The sequence below is a fragment of the Nelumbo lutea genome, chromosome 1 (genome assembly GCF_056320005.1).
Source record: "Nelumbo lutea isolate HS-2025 chromosome 1, American lotus-T2T, whole genome shotgun sequence".
In the NCBI taxonomy this organism is placed as follows: domain Eukaryota; kingdom Viridiplantae; phylum Streptophyta; class Magnoliopsida; order Proteales; family Nelumbonaceae; genus Nelumbo; species Nelumbo lutea.
In genome coordinates this window covers 33,166,654-33,186,003 of record NC_142684.1, presented here as the reverse complement: position 1 = coordinate 33,186,003, position 19,350 = coordinate 33,166,654, and the positions used below count along the sequence as shown (strand labels likewise).

General features: G+C 33.8%; 1 long non-coding RNA gene across 2 annotated transcripts; it reads right to left on the bottom strand.

Moving 5' to 3' along the window:
* Nucleotides 1-608: 608 nt before the first annotated feature.
* LOC148874209 (uncharacterized) lies at nt 609-11,593 on the bottom strand. 2 transcript variants are annotated; one of them, XR_016104869.1, is made up of 5 exons: nt 11,337-11,593; nt 6,674-6,945; nt 6,179-6,491; nt 1,194-1,361; nt 609-1,015 (listed from the first exon to the last, which is right to left on the bottom strand). It is a non-coding gene; the product is annotated as an uncharacterized LOC148874209 (long non-coding RNA). The 2 variants fall into 2 exon arrangements; XR_016104870.1 differs by lacking the exons at nt 609-1,015; nt 1,194-1,361 and having other exon boundaries at nt 6,008-6,234; nt 6,425-6,491.
* Between the last annotated feature and the right edge of the window lie 7,757 nt (nt 11,594-19,350).

Sequence of the window (19,350 nt, the reverse complement as noted above, 5' to 3'; positions counted from 1 at the left end):
ATCATGCGGTCATGCCAGGCCTGGCACGGCCCATGGACCATCGTGTCGAGCTGGTCCAAGTTCGTGCCAAACCACGAATGGCATAGCCCAATTTACACATTTACTTCCACTAGTAAAATGAGTTTCCTTTTTTTTGAAAATTATCTAAAATTCACCTATAACTTTTAAGTATTTTTCTTAAATTCATTAACTTTTCAGCGGCATAGCCCGATTTACACCGGTAAAATAAGTTTCCTTCTTTTTGGAAATTGTCTAAAATTCACCTATCACTTTTTAGTATTTCTCTTAAATTCATTAACTTTTCAAAAGTTCTAAAAGTTCATACCAGTGAAGATTTTTTGTTTTCCAAAACTTACCTTTCACCGTTATTGATCATTAACAAAGTGGTTCACCTAAATTTACATAACCAAATTGCCCTTGAATGGCCAATTAGCCTTATCAAACTTATTTTTATCACTAAAATGCCCCTAATCACCCAAGTGCCTTCCATATTACATTTATACTCAATGAGAGACATTTTGCTGTCGTTCTGTTGCTTAAGAGCTGCGTTTGAAGAAAGCTGACAATGGCTTGCTTGCTCTCATTGTCCAGAAAGCTGAAAATGTTTAAAGAAAGCCGTTTGAAAAACTGCTCCCGACTCAGGTTTTTTAGAAAAAAAGAAAAAAAAATTAATGGAGTTTAATTAATTGGCAAAAATTTTTTTAATAATAAGGGGCTACACAAGACTGGATAAGTAGTATGTTTCCCCAAATCACTATAACAAATAAACGCAAATGGTGAAGGCAGCTTACAAAGGTAGAGGGACACAACTATTACAAGTGGTGAGCCAATCAATCCGCAGCCTGATTTAAATTTTTTTACATGCTTGTAGTTGAAAAACTGGTGCCATCAATCCATCATCGGAGATTTCTGGATCATATATTCATCACCATCACTGGGAACTAAAGCCTAAAACCGCCCTCTGATGATTTCATCTTTTTATTTCCTCTCTCACGAATGGACGTCGCATGGTTTCCTGCTACAAAAAAAATTTAGGCTGAGTTTGGAAGGAGTATAAATGTAAATATGTAAAGTGCAAAAATCTTATGTTCTGTATGTATTTATGCTGTACATATTTGCATTTATACTGCTTTCAAACTGAGCCTATATCTACATCATTGTGCCTTTATTAGGATTTCAATCTTTTCAGTTACCTTTATCTGTCAAGCTTTCTTCATTATTTCTCATATATCCCCTTGAAAAAGAACTTGAGAGACATGGAATCTGTTTTATAGATTAAAGGCCTTATTTCTCTGTCGTCAAATTGGAGAACCAAATTCAGGTTCAGGCTCACCACTAGGTCCCAAGATGTTGGTTGAACACTAGAAATAATTGGAGAACCAAAATCAATAACACAAAATAGTATCCAAAAATAATTCTATAAGAAGACAAAATAAAAGAAAATCCTTTCAACTCTTTTCAGCTTTAGCAACTTGGCTTCAAAGGTGACTAGTCCTTAGGTTGATGAGTGTGGGGTCTTCCCTCCCCATGATCTCAGGTGACTCATCCCTTTATATATTCTCTTCTCTGGAGACCAAATCGGCCCCCTTCAACATCCCACAAAACATTACTACATATTGGGAATATTTCCTGATGATGATATCCATCATTATTCCTAGTATTATCATCAAGAGATATTCCCAATACACGGTGGGATGTATTGTGCGACGTTGTGGGGGGCAGTCTTATGGGGAGCTGATTCCAACTCTCTGATGATAAGAAAAGTTGTTCTAACAGCAATGTAAGAGCAACAAATGGGGGAGGTCAAAGGAAATTCTCTGTTACGATAATAGTAAATGGTGGAGCATTTCTTCTCTAGCGGTGGTTATCTGCTTTTTCTCAGGGTAAATCTCCTAAACTACCCCTACTATTTGTGAAAGTGACTAACTCTACCCTTACTGCTTACATATTGTCTTAAAGTACCTTTAAGTTTTCTGACAATTGACACGCCAGTAAACAGTAACGGGAAAAAATGAAATTTCAAACTTTTCCTTTACTATTCATCAAATTTTCAAAATAAAACTCGACTCCCGAGAACCCTGACTGGAAAAAAGAACTTGGAAATTGTCTGGCCATTTATCGAGATCGAATGGATAAAAGCTCGTGTATCACTGGCTATACAGTATGGGCCCGGCTGGGCCAGGTTGCGGGTTGAGTTGTGCCGTGACGTGCCAGCCTGTGGACCTAAAGCCCCAGGCCCAGCACGACCCTCATGATCGTGTCGGGCCTAGCACGACTCATTGACCATCGTGCCAGGCCACGGGTGGCACGACCCGATTTACACTTCAATGAAAATCCTATACAGTTTATACTATGAAACCCAAATTCTCTCCACGAAATCCCACAACCTGAATACATAACACCTTTCGTTGGTTTTTTCCCCTCTCTACATTCGAGAGACTCAATGTTCTCGCACTCCATGACTCCACTTTAATTCAACCATAGTTGTTATGGGCTTAAGTGATTAGGCCCATTAAATGTCTAAACACTTAAAATCACTTGGGACCTTACCATCTCAAAGGCCCAAGTTTAATGGTTTAGCCTATTATGTGATAATCAAGTCAGTATAGCCCAATTAATCACTTTTCTTCAATGCATTTTTGTGTTTTCCATTTTTTTGTTTTAAAGAACTTTGCATGATCTCTCATTATTTTTCTTTCCCATTCTAATCTCTTTGAATTGAGTAGGGTTCTAAGTGGTTTTGTAAGATCTACAGCAGAAACATTTGATTCTTCTAGTTTTGTGCATTAACTTTTAAGGACTACTGAATGATGCATTAAGGCCATAGAAAAGAGGAACTGTAATTTAGTCTTGTAAGTTATTTGCTAAATAATTATTTTATATAGTTTTACGTTTGAATATCTAATCAATTTGGAGATTGCCATTAGAAACTCCACTACTTGTTTCTTAATTATATCGTGTGATTTACTTGCATTTTTGGTGCTTTTGTACAATTTCTCTAAAATCCTCTGTTTAAAGTTGCTTTGAGTTTAATTCAATTTGGAAGATAGGGAAACCAATCAAGGGATAACCACAAATTGCTACTTTTTTAGTAGTCGGAGTTCCAGTTTTTCTACTTTACTTTTATGGAAATGCAGTTGTTTTGATCATGCCCTCTCAGAAAAAGGATTTGGTTTTGCTAGTAATTGAAAGGCTTCTTCCAAAAGATAAAAATATGAGAAACTGTTACAAATCACATTCTTTTTTTTTTTTTTTTCTGAGTTATTCCTTTCATGTATATGTTGGACGAGGGTATATGCGTCAATGTTTCTAGACGTGAACCAGATGGTAACTGGAAGCTGATTAAATTTTTGGGATGCTTGGTTCTTAAAAATATTACCTAGCTAAAACAATTATCCATATGATGACCTAGGATCTATAATTGGGATGTGGCATGATAGAGTTAAGTTGATAAAAATCTTTATTTTTATCTTTTATTAATTTCTTAAAATTATTTATGAATATAGCTTAGTAATAGCTTGTCTTATGCCATTAAATCCTTCAATTATTATAGGCTAGCAGCCAAAAGAAGGAAACACACCAACCCCTTTTCTCTATAACTCAAGGGAAAAAGGCCATTATACTAGTCCTAATTTCTAGGGTTTTGGAATGGGTGGAGTGGACATGGACTTCCAACTTTTATTTTATATATGTATTCTTATGTTTGGAATCCTAATATTTTGTCATGGTACTAAGCAATGTCCTTTTCTCTTTAATTAAAGTGCGAAATTCATATGGACTAGCTTAATAGACCACTAAACAGAAGTAGACACTATGTTTATGCATAGAACACTTAAAACAAGGGCTTTGGGTGAATAAGGATGAAGAAGTAAGAAGCACCATTTTGTGTGTTGGTATTTCAATATCTCCTGTCAATGATCCATCCCCAAACCCAAAGCACATCTAAGCCATTCTCCTCCATATGCCATGGATCCAATTGGCAGTGGATCCTGACCAAACTACTTCCTAATTCAAGTCTTTTGAAATATTAGAAAGTGGTGCATATATTGAATTAGATAAAATTTAATGGAGAACTTGTGCACCCAATCATCTTACAGGCAAATGTTAACCCTAGCTTGCATTTTGTTAACTTTTCAAAACATTTTGTATTCTTGAAAAAAAAATGTAGAAAAAAAATTTTCTTGCATGGAAATTAAATTATCAAGCCTTGTTAAATTCTATAATTTTTCTCAAACACTTTATGTAGCAGTTGAAGCATTCAGATATATGCAAATATTTGGTAAACATGTTTTTTATTTCAAATACACTTAATTGAACTTTTTTTTAGAAAAAATAAATGCATTTCATTAATAGAAAAGATAAAATATACATTGGATAAGCCCCAAGTATAGTGAACTATACACAGGAGTTGCCAAAAAGGATGTTGGATATTCATCTAAGCAAAAGACAAATCCCTCAAGCATGAGGAGGAGGGGAAAAAGATCCCTGGGAGGCTTTAGTATAGAAGTCCAAGAGAATATCAAAACAACAACCCTTCTTAGCAAGTAATCCTTTTGAACAAATTTCTTATTGAATATCCTCATATTCCGTTCCTTCCCTAGGCTCATAAATAATCACGGAAGGAATAGCATGCCATGCAAGTTCCCACTTTTCTTAAGGCCTTTGATGGACCAAGAAACTATTGCATCTTGAAGCATCATTGAGAAACACCCAATAGACATGAGTTTTTGAAGGAAGAATACCCAAATCTTGTAACTAACCTAGCAATGCAGGAATAAATAATATGCTGATTTGAGAGGACAAGAGCACAAACATAGCTTGTGTTAGGGATATCCAACCCTTTAAGGATTAATTTGTCCCTAGTAAGATATATCCCCAAATGTAGTCCACATTAGAAATGAAACATTTAGTGGCATTAACTAATGATAAACATGTGCTAGAAAAAAATGAATGGGACTGACTGAAGAGAGGTGCCAATAGATGGAATTTATTAAGAAAACATTTGCATCATTGCACTTCATTGGACTTAAGTGAGGTGATGTCTAAGATGAATATTTAGTCACAAATAATTGCATTCCTTTGGTTGTCCACAAAGTGAGAATGATAGATAATTCTAAAATTTTCTCAAGTTCTCAAGAGAAGTTCTTGTTTGGCCTTTGGCCTAAGAATGTGTTTATTTTTCACATACATACACACACATTAGGATTTTATTGATTCCAGAAGTTTTATTTTAAGATATATATTTTCTCTCTATCTAAAAATGCAAGAAAATTGAGTGCAACGTGCAAAATCGGGGAGGTATCTTTACACTACAAAGTGCAGATGATACTTTGTTTCTCTATGACAACTATAAAGAACAAGTGTAAATGGAAGTTCTTAAAAGGGTTTGAGATGGTATCAGGATTGAGAATTAATTTTCAAAAAAAAGTGAAATCATGGTAGTAGGGTAGGTGTATAACTTGCAGAAGTTGGTTGACACTCTTGGGTGTAAGAGTGGATCCTCACCATCCAAATATCTTAAGCTTCCCTTGGGAGCTAGATCACCAACTATATTTGAATGTTGGATCATCCCAACAGCTCAACTTGGCCATTGTTACCCCCCCCCCCCCCAATGAATGTCGAAGAACCGTTGCCATGGTTCACTACTGAATGATACATTTAGCAACGGTGCAATAAAACCGTTGCTAAAACATTTTATTTTTAATTCAAATATTGGATGTTTAAAATTGCAAATTTAGAAAAAAACATTTACTCTCACCTGTAACTATATCTATGTGATGGTTGTTCTTAAAAATAAAACATTTACACATCTATACAAAATATCCACAATAGTTTTGTTTAATATTCACATTTACACAAGTATTTTCATCACAAAAGAAAACAATAAAAGAGAAATGACAAAATTATCCTCATTGTATCTAAACATTTGCTTATATACACATGCATCGCACTCAAGACATTCACTTTGGATCATAATCTTTGGTCTATCAAATCAACAAAGAATAAATACTTAAGGATTGATATCAATAATTAGCTATATAAATTAATTAATATAAGAGTTTTATATGCATTATACACTTATCATTGAATTAACCCAAGTGATGTGAGATCCAACTGTATCTCCAAGAATTACTAGATTTCTGCATTTCTTCAACAAAACTAAATCATTAATCATTACCGATTTTAAGGATATCTCACACCATCCAAAGATCCGGTGTTTAATATTTGGAGCAACTGCACCAAGATGTTCAGCAATACCAAGTTAAATTATAGACTTCCAACAAAATATATAAATAGCCATAAAAGGATTATAAATATAATAATGAATTCATGTCTACTTATCCTATGGAGCATTCATCAACCTAGAAAATATTACTCCTTGATTGCAATAACTCTTCCGAGACCGAGTTTGCATATGTATTACCTAGTGATTGAAACAAAGTTATGACTGAAGGCTCCCAGACTTTCACATCAAGCACTAGTGACCTTACCTGCAACAACCACAAGGCACAAGATCATAGGAAATCAGAACAGAAAAAGAACATTAAATTCACCAATACTGATAGTAAGTAATGTGAGGACAAGAAACTTCTCTTAATTGCAAACTAGGCAAGCTATCACATGATTCAATATCTGAAACACAGTAGAAACTTGAAATAGAAGAGAATTTTACCAAGCTTGGCAAAACATCTAGACAATTGATCTGAGTTCCTCCATATAGCCCCTACTCAATTGAAGATATCCTTCTCTTAATTGTATATGTGTTCATTTTTCAATGATCTGACCACTATGAAAATTTGACTGTCTGAAGGTCTGAAGGTGCTGATTGGGTCCCACTCGAATAAAATTATGAAAAAGGAGTATCTCATAATTTCTAAAATTTGAAGCTAATGAGTGCGTGAGAAGTGTTCCTTCCAAGGCTTTACTTCATGCAATTTTCAGAATCTGCCAAATAGCTAAATTTTGGTTATCATTTAAAAGTTGATAACTAATATACAGGGTTTACTTAATTACCATGTTTAAAATTTGCCTGACACTGAAGTTGATCCCATGCCCTTATATACCAGGTCTCTACATCTGTTTTTTTTTTATATATACTAAAATAGAATTCATTGAAAATAAAAAAGAGAAATTACAGAGGGAAGGTGATAAGAAATCACTTGAGAGAAAAGATAAACCCAACAACACAATCAAATCATTCACAACCTACACAAAACTGACCAGGAAGAAAGCAACTCTCATTAACAACAATGCTCCACCTCATCAACAACCACCCTGACTAGAAACACAACTCTAGCATACTCTACTTAGAGGCTATTTTTTTCTTAAAGATAAATAAAAAAGAAAATTCATTAGAAAGACAGAAGGAATACAAATAGGGGTGATAAGAAGTCACCCCAAATAGAAAGAAAAGCCACCCCGAGAAGCAACCTTACAAAACAAAAACACAAACCCCCTACACTTCTGAATCTTAGAACTTATTCCACACAATTACACTTCTTCACTCACCCAATAGCAAAAACACAAACCCCATACCATGTACACAATTTTGTTAGGGGGACACCTGGTAGCCATTTAGAATAATGTGATTTCATTCTAAATTTCCACTAAGAATATGGCTATCTTTAATCATCTAAAATTGCTTAATTTCAGGAATGCTAATAACATTCAAAATGAAATCATTTTAGAATTTAAAGAAATGTTAGAGCCATCTTAGGATTAAACGATCAATACAAATCAAAACCAAATCTAGAACATGACAAACTTGTGCTGAGTTTGGCAAGAGTAGCTCTTAGGGAAGCTTCAAAAGGGGTTGTAGTAACTGTGTATATGCAAATGGGGGGGGGGGGGTACTGCATCTACATTTACTTACAAGAACATTAATACACTAACCAAAGTTGATTCAAGAAAAAATTAAATTATGCATCCCAAACAAATCCCATATGGCATTCATAAATAAAAGTTTAGAATTATAATTTATTTTCTACCTACCTTTCAGAAATATAATTTATTTTCTATTTACCTCATCTTTCATTGAGCCCCCTCATTTCTTCTTCTTTCCAAACTCCCATCATGTTGTGCTTTCTTTGATTTACTCTCAATATGTTATTAAACACTGTTGCATGTTCTATCTTTCAATGAGCTACTTTGTTCGTATTCAAAATCATAAAACTACAATATTTGCATATCCGAGGGTAAACTTCCTTGGAGCACACATATTAAACAAGACAAACTTCCTTGAAAATATTTTAGGACATATAATTACCTGCATATCCAAGGGTAGTGAAAACCTACTTTCCTCCTTAAATGCAAATACATTTTTAAAGAATACACATATTATTCCTTGAAAATGCCGATAATATTAAGTTGCACTATGTTGGTGTGGTTATATCTAACTAAGTTGGGAAAAGAAAAAAAAAAAAACACCTAAGCAATTAGTTGCAAACTTAGAAAAACTTCACTATAGACTTCTAACAATTAATGGAAAATGTGCCTAGCTTTATTTAATTATATCATTTATCTACAATAGGTTTTCAACAAAACTCACAAAGCATGGTAATGTTAATTTTAATACTCTAATGGTTTTAAGAAGAAAACTCAAGAACTAAATTTTATCATTTCAAAAGTTTGTTACTTTGTTAGTGGATAAACACAAGAAGAAGATTAATAGCACCAAATGGCTCCACTAGTTATGGTTTTGATGTTATTGACTCCACTATGATCCTCTACTGTGATCCTATTAATCGGGACACTAGGATAAGAATTTTAGATAAGTCTGCAGTTTTTTCTATGTAAAAGGAGTAAAAGGTAGAAACATAAGTGACATTTGTTGGATTGGAAATATTTTGTGTATCTTGTGGTGAAATGAATTGGGCCTAAATGAGGTAGGTCAACCAAACTAAAGTTACAGTTTTCAAAGTGTGTTGTTGTTGCAATAAAAATCAAGATGCAAAGAATCTTTACAGGTGAAAATCCAGCTAGTCTACTAGATTCTAAATATATTCAAGCTTTTGGCTAATGTGGGGAATGAAGGCTGTACGGAACAACCAAGGACTAAATATGGATTGTGAAAATATAAATGAGACTCAAAATTAGATTTAGAGTTGACAAGTGAATTTTTTAGAAGATGTTTATTGTTGTAATAAAAAAATAAGTTGAAGAATCTCTGGTTATGAAAATTCAACTAATCTATTGGATGTCCAATGAATTCAATAAGCTGCTATTGGCTAGTATGGGGAAAGGCTACACAGAATAACCAAGAACTGAACATTGAATGAAATAGATAGAAATTAGACTTAGAAATAAATGTAGAGTTGGCTAGTGAATCTTCAAGTGGATTCGACATCATCTCAGTAGTACTAGAGATGCTAAAAAAAGGTTATTTCCAGCCTAGAGGGGTATGTTAATCCAAAAAATGAAGATGGATCGACTATCTGGCACATCAGATTTACCCATTACAGCTAAAAACTTACAATTTATAGGTCTCCAAGAGCATGATGATTGATAGGGTCAACTTTTAAGTTTCAACTCATCATATTTTCATAATGGGACTCATGGAATGTTAATTCTCAGAATCATTATGTATAGTAAATGCAAGGACATGGTTCAAAGGTCTTTAATTGACCTTAATTACTGCATGCTTATTATCATGCTCATAATTTTTTCTTAGAAATGAGTGTGACAAAGTTTATACAGATGCAGTCCACAAGGAAAAGTGGGGACACTGGTCGGTATGAGGAGAGGCCATTTCCCATGGGGACACTGAATGTGGCTCAGCTCCGACAGATCCTTCTCCTACATCAAGGCAAAGCTGATGACCATGATGGACCCATGGATGCACACCAGATTGCTGAGAAATTCCGAGTTGATGTTGTACAGGTACAGAGGATCTTGTAGTTTGTGTCGAACCCTCCAAAAGATGACAAAAAAACAAAAGACAAGCTTTGATGTTACCATGTTAGGTATTTGTAACTTTATTATATCTAGTGCTTAAAAATTCCTTTTGTTTCATAGTTATCTCCTAGATATCAACTATTACTTTCTTATCTTTTATAATTGACTCTTGCTTCCTATTTGAGATAAAGTTAGGTATCTATTTAAAAGCAAGAATCAAAACTAAATCACAACTAAACCACATCATGATCCAATATGTGAAAAGCAAGAAAAGAAAGAATCACAACTAAAGTTAGGTATCTATGTCTTTAGCTTTGAAGATCATGTTTAGCTGTTGCACAACTCTCCCGTCCTTACTGCAACACCATATATTTGGCATGCTTTAAAAAGAAAGTAATGAGCTGCTAATAAAACTAACATAGATAAAGTCTTTTGAAATAGCAAGCACAAATTCCAAATTCTCACGTAAATTAGTAATTCATGTTGTTTATTTGTATGTTAACCATGCTACAACAAGAGCTCTCATAACTAATTCTAAGTTACAAACCTCTAAATTTTGAATGAGATTATGCAAGTGGACCATAAGCATGTGATGAATGGTATTTCAAAGACTCCCAAATATTTCAAGAAAAAAAAAAAAAACAAGGAAAGGATCTAGAACAAACTATTCTCCTGGTACTCAGAAACATGTAGTAAAGATCAAATAACTAGCTAGCAACAAAATTAACATAGATTAAAAGCCATTTGAAATAGCTAGGCAGAAATTTCAAATTCTCCCATATATTAGTATCCATCATATGATTTTCTTGGGCACTGCCAACCATGTTACAATAAGAAATTTTACCACTAATTCCAATTTCAAATTCCCCAAAATATTGAAAATGATATTGTGCAAATAGAGGGGCCACAAATTATTCTCTCCCTCTTCTCAAGTTCCATGGACATTTTTCTAACATGTTGCCCTCCACTTAAAGAAGCGGTCCCTGTTTTCTAGTCTTTATCAACCACTCTCTGAAGATCCACTTTCTTGACATTTGAAAGAAATAAAATGAAAATCTCAAGAATAACCTATCACACAAATGTTACCGGAACCAACAAAGCCATAAAATATAATAAGTTAAACCCTAACCTTTGGGTCAAAATGATTTAAATCAAAATTTTAGCAGGATTCTTACCAAGAAACCATGAAGAGAATGTTAGTATCGATGAAAGACCACAGTTTGTATAGATTTTCTCCCCTATTTCCCCTTCTATATGATGGATGAAAGAATAAACAATTATTTTGGATTATTTTCAATATTGTAAGTTCTATATGGGGTAGGAGAAAGCAATCGAACAACCATGGTCCCCATTTGCAGTCCATGAACCACAAACATAGCACCATGGCAAGCAATTCTCTTCGGAAAAAAAAAGAAAAAAAAATATATAGTAGATGAACTTACATTTTTCTTCTATACAATGAAATAAACGAATTGAGAGACAACGGTTTTCTAATCCTGGGTGCATAAGAAAATGACATTGAGAGAGCAGGAGATTGAAAGGGTGCGTACGAAAATAATCTCTTTACACCGGGTGAACAAGAGACCAAATGAGAGAATGAAAGGGAGAAAAAAGAATGACAGACGAAAGGGATAGATATAGAATGCGATGAGGGGGGAGAGCAGCAAGAAGAAGTGTGGGAGCGAAAAGCAGGAGTGCAATTTGCTTTTCTCGAAAGCGGCCAAAAATAAGGAAGCGTGCATTTGAACTAGCCACGATTGCCTAATCCCGAAAGAAAATTGAGATATATTGCAACGGTTAGTTTTAAAACCGTTTTGATAAATGATGCCTAAGTCACATGCGAGCGATGGCTCACGAAACCGTGGTTGTTGCATGCAATAAAAAAGTAAATGGCCACGGATTAAATATTCAGTTGCTATATGTGGTTTTTAGCAACGTTTTTTGTCCGTTGCCAGAAAAATCGTCGCTAAAATCACTTTTCTTGTAGTGAAATTTGAAAGAACCCAATCTGACTTAACTACGCCACTAAGAATAATATTATAGATAAAAACAAAATCAAGTAGACAAGATACCTCTTCAGTAAATCCTTTTTCTTACTAGGTGTATATGGGGAATGACTCAAACTATGGATAGTTCTTCACAACCAAAGCTCTTGCCATGTTATCTCAATACCTATGTCACTAAACAAGGCAAAGGATATAATCATATAATATTTCTGTAATATGTGATAGATCAAACTGAAACCTTGCTTGTTGTCCAACTTATGTAATAGTGATAATCCCATTGTCTTTATTTGTCTATACATAGATATCAAGATCTACTGCATCTTTCAACAATGCAGGATCTATAGTACTAAGAAATTAAAACTTGTCTAAGGCGCCACTAACATTTCTTTGGACAATATATCAAATGTTAAATGTGAAACACATTAATATCACAAAATCTACTAACAAAAATAAAGAAACTCAAAACCATGGCTCTAAAGATAATAGCTTAAATAGAATGAAGGCCAATAAATTTGATTTAGAATAGGGTTTACTAGGGCCAGGTGCCAATATAAAACAATTGACTTATGGTCTTTGTTAGTGGATACACAAGCCTCAGTTAATAACACTCTTTGGGTTTCATAAATTTTAATGCTTCTTTAATTTGTTTGCATAATTGCTATTTTCTTATTTGTGGTCATGATTAAGGTCTATTTACAATTGTTTTCATCCTTTGTATAGGAATTAATCTTTATTTGATTTTGGTAAAAGAAGTAGAAAACGATTTTGCAAACCAAGTGTTCTGAGTGAAATTACGTGTTTCTGAGAATGGAGGATGAAATTTGTATTAAGGAGTTATCAATTTGAAGCTAAGATGTATTTGTGACTTAAATGTTTTAAATGAAGAATAGGCATTTATATTTTATTCGTAATTTGATGATTTGTTTTTTTTTTTTTATATTTAATTACAATTTGGATGAATGAAGAGAAAATAGGTTATTTGAAACAAATTACAACTTTGTTTAATAATTGAAAACAATTACAGGTTACTTGGATTTTGGACAAAATTCTAGATTATTTTGGTAGGTGAAAAAATTTAAATTAGAATGTTATGTAGGCTGGTTTAGGCATGGAGTAAAGCTATTTAGTGGCAGTCATGACTGCTACTAAAAATATTGTTAGCTGCCACTACAAAAATATGTCCCAAAATAAAGACCTATAGCGGTAGTCAGTATACCCCTTTAGCAGCTGTAATGATTGGCATTAAAAGTCTTATTTCTAGTGGTAGCTTTTTATCTTTACTAGCAAATACAAAAATACCCGCTAGAAGTTTTAGTGATACCTGATTTAGCCAACAGTTTTGATGACTTTTAGAGGAAAATTTCAATTATTAAAACTTATATTGATGCTAAATGTGATTTTTCTTGTAGTAACATTTGATAACACATTAAGGGAAGAATTTTTTCCCTCCTTGTCTTTATAACATGGTGTCCAATTCTCAATACCATTGGATCTTTAATCGAGAATTCAAATAATCCTACTACCGTCATATCCAAGACTTTAAGTAGGAAGTTGTACAAACTGTTTTTTATGTCCTAACATAGTAACGTATCCTATCACATTGATCATTAGTCAATATACAGTTCTTGAATGTTCCAACATATCCAGATATTTGACCCTACAAGGGTCTCATTGGTTGGTATATTAAAGATAAGCAAGTCTGATAGGGATTAAAAGCAACACCAATTGTTCCACTTGTCAAAAGGTCTAGGAATATGTTGGGTTTGGTTTAATTCAATGTTTCTTGTAAACACTCATCTTCACACCGCATGTCACAACTTGAGCAACTAAGACCCACTACTCCACTACCTTAGGAAATGTGAGAATGACAACCTTGTTAGGATAGATTTCCCAAGTATATCCACTGGTTGTAAAGTTTTAAGTCCATATAACAATCATGTTATGACCTACATAATACTTAAATGGACTAAAGGTATTTAGCAAAACAACCATTTGACACATGAAATAAACATTCTTTTATTCATAACAAAAGTATGTATAATACATCAATTAGAGTTAAGGGTATACACATTGTCTAACAGTAGCCACTTAGGCAATAATGTTGATCTAAGTTATTTTTAAATTTGTTTTTATCCATGATATGTAATATTAAATTCATCTTTGACTCATCTTATTAATAATATATAATAAGATAAATTACAAATTCCCACCACCTTGTACTTTAAGGGTAATGACATTTAGCCCCTTGAACTATCATTTGTGACAAGCACCCTAAACTTTTAGTTTCTAGCACTTTACACTCTACCTTGTTAATGGGCTAGACAGTAAAGATAAAATTATGAAAATGCCCATCCAAGCTTCTCTATTGTTTTGTAGTTTTTTGTCCTTATATACTTTCCTCTCTTTATTTGCAATATTCTATACTTTTTATCTGTTTCCCAGTTCTTCTTGTTATGTTTTGTCAGTTTTGCAATTAATTTCTAATTCTTTCTACAATTTTCTTTCTATCGTATTTTCTTCTTTTCCTTTGTTATATTTTCTACATTTTTTTTTAATTTTTTGTGTTTCACATTTTCTTCTCTTTTGTTGCATTTTTTGCAATTTCCTACTTTTTCATTATTTTATGTTCTTTTTTGTTGTATTTTAACAATTTTCTACAAATGGTCTCATAGAATAATGTAAGGGCAGTTTAGGATTTTAGAAATGTTTCAACATGCACATGATAGTCACATGGGAATCTTTTCTGAAGTTAATTGACAGGATGCTAATGACAGGGGTGAAGTATTGGAATCTTAAAATTCAAGGTGCACCTTTGTTGGATTTGAAAGTTTTGGGGGGTTAAGTGTCACTAGCCCAAAGTAGAGGGTGGTAGTTTATCACTTACCCTATATGATATCTACATCAACTTTAATAGAATTGGATATAAAAAATCAATCCGGATTTGATATAAATAAGATAATTCGAAGAATATTATGAATATTAGCCAATAAAATTTGTATTTAGGTACGTCTAGAGAAAGTCTCTTTGAAATATTGGGTTGACAAAACATAACCATGAAATTCAACAAACTATAAAAGAAAAAAAAAATCAGATTCCACTAGACCATTTTTAGCAAGCTGATGAATTACTAATCAAAATGGTCCAATTCGATGTCATTCATTTGCAAACCTAAAGTTTGAATCTGCGTTCTACGCACCCATGGGTGCACTGGGCGAATGCACCCTCGAATGAGAGATGACCATGTCGTCTAGGCAAAATCAAGCTAACGTTAATAGGTGTTTGAACGTTAGTTAAATGAATCTAGTTGAACCGGATAGAAAAAGACAAAACAAACTTAAAATCATTGATTCTTTTAATTATTTAGGATTGGGATGTGAGAGTTCATTCTTACTCCCTCCCATTTTCTCCTCGGAGCCCTAACACGGAAAGCAATCCATCAGCAATTTCACTGCATAACCGACTTTCGTGAACGGGGAATCCACCGACGACAAGAAATCAACTGGCAATAAGCATGCTTGTCATTCTTTTTCTTCTCCTCCTTCCTTACAAACTTTTTTTTTTCTTTTTAATACTTTTGAAGTCGACGTTACCCTTAAACTCCTTCCTCTTTGAAACAAACATCCACATCCCCAAGTTGGTGCTACCTTGATCAAAGGCAATCTATCAAAACCCCAAAAACAGAACTGGATCCAGTTCTCTATTGCTCTGGTGCCCTTTGTCTAATGAAGAAGAACTGAATTCCTTGTCCGTTTAATGCAGTTCTATGAGACTTACTGCACTGCTTTGACAGTTGAAATCTTGGAATTTGGACTATAGAAATGAAATTGTAAAAGAAATTCACTTACTAGAATTCCAATACTGAATACTATTTGAGTTCATCTCACTGCAAAAATTCCGAAATGATTTTTATATTCTTAATGCATGGTTATTCACTATACATGATTTATGCCTGTATAGGTTTTTTTATGAAACTAATGCAACATTTTACCTTAACCTTAGAATTAAAAAAAATAAAAAATACATGTTGATCTGCTAACCTTGAGGAGTTCAAGGAAGAACTTCAGCACCACCTCAAACCAAGCTCTATTACTTTGTGATACAAATTTGTTGCAAGTAAAAGATAAAATAAAACCTTGATTTTTTTACTCTTAAATTTATAGCTGCTTACAAAGTCTAGAACTTGCAGAAAAATGCCCATCTTGATTTGGTGAAACAAACTAGGCGTAGAGAGTTAACTGTTCTCTTTTTGGAACTTCGATAGGTTGCCTTCTATCAAGGCACTGACGATTTGGGGATGTGGTTGTTCGTTTCATAGAAAAAGGGGTTCAGGTACCACCAACAATAAAAAAATAATAGTATAAAGAAGTAATACTGGTGTTAACTGGAAACCCCTCGCAATTTCTTGTGTTGAGGAACACCAGAGTTTTGAATTTGTCGTTGTACAGTGTCGGGTACTGATGTTCCGGTGAGAGATGATAGTTGACGGAGACGACGATGGCAGATACAATACGCGTTATCCAGTGGCAAACAAAGTTGTAGCCCTTGATGTTGTCCGCTTGTGGATTTCACGTTCACAAAGTCTAGAACTTGCAGAAAAATGCCCATCTTGATTTGGCGTAAAGAGTTAATTGTTCTCTTTTTGGAACTTCGATAGATTGCCTTCTATCAAGGTACCAATGATTTGGGGATGTGGTTGTTCGTTTCATAGAAAAGGGGGTTTAGGTACCACCGGCTTCAGAAGCATTCACAAACAACAAAAAAAATAACTGGAAACCCCTGGCAATTTCTTGCATTGAGGAACACCAGAGTAGCGGGGGAGAGTTGACAATGGGAGGAAGGTCGAAAAATCCCATGTAATTAAAATGTTTATAAATTTTTAAGTATTTTTTGTCCTTTTATGCCTGGTTCGACCGATTTTTTCGGTTAACTTTTAAAGGTCCGTCAGCGTTAATAACTTTTAAATATGCCAACGTGGTCGTCTCTCATTGAAGGGTGCGGTGCATTCATCCAGTGCACCCATGGGTGCACACAATGCAGACTCCTAAAGTTTAGGCATCATCAATATTCATGACTCGCGTGCTTCTAATTTTTTTTTTTTTTTTTTAAATGTGTGCACTTCTAATAAATAATGGCTACAAGGTCTCCATCCATGACATAGACATTGCTAGCCTGTTAGGGGTGCTCAAAATTTGGTTAACTTAACCATGGGCTTTTTTTGTAATCGATTTTTGGAAAAGCCTAAACTTGATATGGGCTGGTCTAAGTCAATTCATTGTTTATTGAACCGGTCTGGTCTAATCCAACTGGATTGATTTGTATCCAAACGGTTCAACCACTCTTGATGTGATTAGCTCGAAGACAATCTAATTAGATAGTTCAAGTTGGTCTAACCGATTTGAACCTAAGTGGTTCGGTCAAACATAGTTAAATGGCTTTGCCGCTTGTGTAAAAATAACATACATGTAATGTGATTTGAACCTTTACCACTTGTATAAATAACAACTACATTATTACTACCAAGCTATAAACAATTTATTTGTTAAATGAGAGTAAGTTTTTTTGTTTTAAGTACTTAAATTATAAATATAAGTTTAATCGGTTTAGGCAGGTTTGATTGGGTCAAAGTGGGTTTCGGTTGAACCCAACCCATACACATGATTCTTGTGTAATTATAAATATAAGTTTAACCTTAGGTAGTTCCACCAAATCATACACATGATTCTTGTGTAATGAATCCATCTCCTCTTGTATAGGCTTGAGCCATATTTTATTGTGCTCATTTTCTTAAACTTCTTAGTAGCTTTCATGTTCACCTGCTTCTAAAAGCATTATGTATGCATTTGGTGGGAATCTTCTTGATAGTTGGCATTCCCTAGATGATCTTCTTAATTCAATTGGTGGCTCTTAAGTGAAGTGATCTTATTAATCATCATCAACATCTTCATTAGAAACACTTTCATCATTTTTTGATTTTGTATTTTCTTATTGTACATCACTCTCATCATTTTTTATGCATAAAGGGAGGATAAATTGGATTTAAATCTACAAGTTTGTTGTCATCTACTTGAGGCTTATCAATTTTCTTAGAGTCTTCAATTGTTTAATCATCAAGAAAAACCACATTTCTACTTCTGATTATCTTCTTGCCCACCATATCCCATGACTAGTAATCTAAATTTTCATCTACATAGTCAAAATAAAAAAAAATAAAAAAAAAATACATTGATTGGTTTTGTCATCAATCTTGGACCACTCATCCTTAGGTGTAGGTACAAAGGCTCTATAACTGTACACCTTAAGATGATTATAAGAAATGCCTCTTCCTATTTATATCCTTTTAGCAACATTACCATTCAATGGAACTATGGGAGACAAGTTAATCAAGTATACAGTTGTACGCATAGCTTTTCTCCAATAACATCTTGATAACTTTGACTATGACAGCATACATTTGATTATCTCTAAAATGGTGCAATTTATTCTCTCAACTACACCATTTTGTTGTAGGGTTTTAGAGACTACCTACAATAATTTGTACTTATTCTTAATGCCATGGTTCTTACAATAATTTTGAAATGAACCTTCATACTCACCATCATTGTGAGTACAGATGCACTTGAGAAGTCAGTCTATTTGTCTCTCTTTTAACCATAGCATGAAAAACTTTAAAGACATTAAGCACTTAATCTTTAGATTTCAAAACATAAACCCATACTTTTTTATTAGCATCATCTATGAGAATAACAAAGTAATATGCATCACCAAGAGTCCTAAGTTTCATAGCCCACAAACATTAGAATAATTTAATTCTAAGAGGTAGCATAAGGGGAAGCACCTATATCAACAATCTAATCTGTGTCATGACATGCTAAATTGATGCAAGAGTAACTACAATGGTGTCTTTTTTCATTCTTTTAACTTTCTTGTTGTCTCTCCTAAGTTTTTGATATTTATTCTTGTAATGGCCTTGTTTCTTCTAGTGAAAGCTTGTGATATATTTCCTTGGCTTAGATTTGCCTCTAGACTTGTCATGACTATATGGACCTTTACTTTGGCTTTTATCTTTACTTTTTATAAGAAAAACATCTAGTTTTGGTTTTGGTGATTTTCTTCTTACTTCCTCATTAGGCAAACTGCTTACTATACTTGTTGTCACTACTCCATCAGGTACAAAGTTACAAAGAAATGCTACAAGCATCTCTAACTTTTTGACAATGAAAAGCAATAATAGAGCTTGAAGCTCATCATCTAACACCATATAGGGGTGCAAATGGATTGGATCATGATCTGATCCAATCCGAAGTCTGATCCCATTTTGTTGGATTCAGATATCCCTATTTCGGATCTTTGGATTGGATCATATAATAGGACCTAATTAAAAAAAAAGGATTGAATTCAGATCACCCCTATCCGATCCAAGAAGATCCGATTCGATGTATATATGTTATTT